Source organism: Perognathus longimembris, chromosome 16 (assembly GCF_023159225.1).
Source record: "Perognathus longimembris pacificus isolate PPM17 chromosome 16, ASM2315922v1, whole genome shotgun sequence".
Taxonomy (NCBI): domain Eukaryota; kingdom Metazoa; phylum Chordata; class Mammalia; order Rodentia; family Heteromyidae; genus Perognathus; species Perognathus longimembris.
Window position 1 is genome coordinate 12,199,578 of NC_063176.1, and position 3,312 is coordinate 12,202,889.

General features: G+C 41.1%; 1 pseudogene; it reads left to right on the forward strand.

The window, feature by feature from the left end:
* Positions 1-1,539: 1,539 nt before the first annotated feature.
* Positions 1,540-2,073, forward strand: LOC125365031 (annotated as a pseudogene).
* The last annotated feature ends 1,239 nt before the right edge of the window (positions 2,074-3,312 follow it).

Consider the following 3,312-nt stretch of genomic DNA (forward strand, 5'->3'; position numbering starts at 1 on the left):
TAGATCCACATCAGATAATCACATGCAAATGTCTCAACAAAATAGGCAAAGCATTAGTCACTTGATTTTATATTAAAGTAGTTTGATAAATGTGATATCTTCTTATTGAAATTACACATCAAAATAGCTTCTAGCGATGCACAGGTGGCTTGCACCTATAATTCTAACTCCTAGGAGGCTAAGATCTGAGAATTGTGGTTCTACCAGTCTAGGCAGGAAGTCTGAAAGACTTATCTCCAATTAACCACCAGAAAGCCAGAAGTGACACTGTGGCTCAAGTGGTAGAGCACTAGCCTGGAGCATAAAAGCTCAGGGACAGTGCTCTGGCCTTGAGTTCAAGCCTTGAGATCAACACACACACACACACACACACACACACACACACACACACACACACACACACACACACAGTTTCTAATAAGGCTTCAGTTGCCACATCTGTAATGTCAGCTCCTCTGGAAGTAGAAATCAGGAAGTTCAAGACCAGTTGGGGCAAAAAGTTAACTACTCTCCCATAGTAACCAACCAACTAGGCATGATGGCACTCCTCTTTGATCCTGATATAAAAAAGGCCATGGGTAGAAAGATTGCCATCCAGGGCCAACCTGGAACAAAAGCAGTAGACCTTGGCTTGAGCTGCAACTCATCAATCATAGCCTTGGTGAGTCTAAGTTGCCAGATCAAGAGCACAGGCAGGAGCAGGGAATCACAGGGTCCATTCAGCAAGCCTGGTTGGGGGCCAGGAATGGAATCTGACTGCAAGGCCTCTCACCCTTCATTTCTCATCCTTGTGACTTCTTTCAGGGTGACACCAAAACCACAGTCTTCCCAACAACATGAGAAGTATAAATTAAAAGTTTAGAAGCAAAATAAATAGTGGAAAAGAGAATTGCCATCACTAAGGGCTAGATGGAGAGCAAAAGCACTTTCAAAACTAAAAGACTATTTAGAACACAAGTGGGGTCTCCTGGCTCAGGAAGGAAGATAATACCCCCAAACATAAATTTTCTACAGAAAGTGAAACTCTAAACAACATTGTCAAAGAGGCAGAGGCTAGACTAACAACAAAATTGGCTGCAGGACAGAAACCAGAAATACACACTAGGAAAGTGGATATACAACCAACAATTGAATGAAAAAAAAAATCTGACAGTGTGCTGATGATAACATGAGGCCATTATCTCGAAAATCTGCCTCTCCGTGGAAACTCACCCAAGAGAGAAAGTGGGGACACTACACTGGTAAATTGCAAGAGGCTTTGTCTGAAGTGGAAGAGAAATTTAAGAAAGCCATGCACAATGCACAATTGAACAAGAAGCACAAACTGGTCTATCAGGTAAACATTCTCAAAAATATCATTGAAGAACGGGAGGAACAAATAGCAGAATTTGATAGAAAAAAAGGAAAACCAGCAAAGCAGTTAGAAAGGAAGAGCATGCATATGAAGGGTGAACTTACAGAAGGCCTTTGACCAAGGGTCAAGCTTATTGAAAAGAGTGCCTTAGTTATAATCCTTGACCACACTCCCATCATAAATCCATGGTTGGAGCTATTACTGATGTGTATCAGATGGTGCCTAGGTCTTGGAATCATCAGGAGAAGGGGCAACTAGATGAAAGGCTATGGAAACTTGCTGGAGGAGAAGAAAAGCTGCTATCAGAGTAGCAAATTGTAGCTAGAGACAGAGGAAGAATGGCAGAAGAGCTCCAGGCGAAATGGCACAGCATATGCAGAACAGCTCAGATTTGCAATTTACTGAGAGGGAGAGAAATGTCAATAGACAAATTAGTGAATACAAATTTCAGCTTTCTAAAGCAGAACAGACTATAGCCACTGTGGAGCAAAGTATGAGCTAGCTTGAGGGACAAGTACTAAGATTTTTTAAAAAAACAAAAAAACTGCTGTTAAAAAAATGCTGAGAAAATATGAGCACAGACCAGAAAAGAGAAGGCTACAAGGGAAGTAACAAATAGTGCTGGACAAGATAGAGAAAATGGAGATGAACAGCAGACACCTGGGTAGAAGCTGGAAAAGGGGAAGACCAATAGGACACTACATCTGGACCAGCAGTAGGAAGGCTCCTTTTCTAATGAGGCTCTGCCAGAGAGGCTGACTCCTATAGTTGCACAAATTTTTTTCAGTACTGTTTGAGACTTGTCATTAACATAGCTACCTTCATATTTTGTAATTTATGAGAATGAAGCAGACTTGAATCCATTTTTTAATGCCAAGGTGGCATTAAAAACAGTGGTTTGGGAACCGCTGTTCTCCCTAAGCAAGGCTGAAGGCACATTTGACTGAGTGCAAAGGCACAAGGCCAAGAACACCTACGTGACAAGGGTCACTTTGGTTGTGTGCAGAAGTATGCATTGGGAGATAGAGTGGCCCTAGCCCCTATCACAGGTCAAGATGAGGAGATAGCTGGTTTACTCAGGGATGTTTGCTTAAAAGTGGGACAATCAGCTTGAGGTTGTGCTTCTGCTAGAATGATGTTGGCTTTGTGTTGGAAGAGGAATTCACTTCACAAGTTTGCAAGGATCACCTACATCATGCTGGATAGTAAAAATCACCTAGGAGATATACTTGTGTCCTGTGAAATGGACCCCCACTTCAATTCCTTGAGATTAACTTTGTGTCTTTGTCATACCAAGCTGTTCCCCTTGTAGGGATCTGATCACCCTACTGTGCTAGACACAGCAACAGAAACTGTCTGAAAAATAACTCAAGTGTGAAAGGGCTGGGAGGGTGTAGCTTTAGTAGTAAAGTATCTGCTTACTAAGTACAAGGTCCTGAGTGCAAATCCCAGTACTGCAACAAAGAAAAGGGAAGAGAGAGAGAGAGAAAGCACAGAAATAATCATGAATACTAGGTACAAAAGTAGACAAGGCTCTGGTATGGAGCTGCCTCTCTAACCATCTTGAAGAGAAAGATCAATTTTCTGTTGTCTTCCAACTCATTTTTGTATTTGTTGAACTTATGCTTTTGCTCTGTATCATGATCAAGGTAATGAGTCTACAAAGACAGTAGCTGTTCTGATGCTATCAATCTGCTATCCACCAATATTGTTAACAATAAGTATATACCAACAAACACTTTGTATAGCTGAAGAGAAGATGTAGCTTCCTAGAACTGTCTCTCACTGTAGAACAAAATGAAAAATATATATAACAGCAAATTATCCAATGAGAGTTTCAATACTTCAAGCCTGTTTTCCCAACATCAGTGAAGATTCAAGTGGCAGCCCACACTGACCCTGGAGTTTGATTTTTAAATAATGTATCTGAAGTGAAATGAGACATAAATCTTTAACAA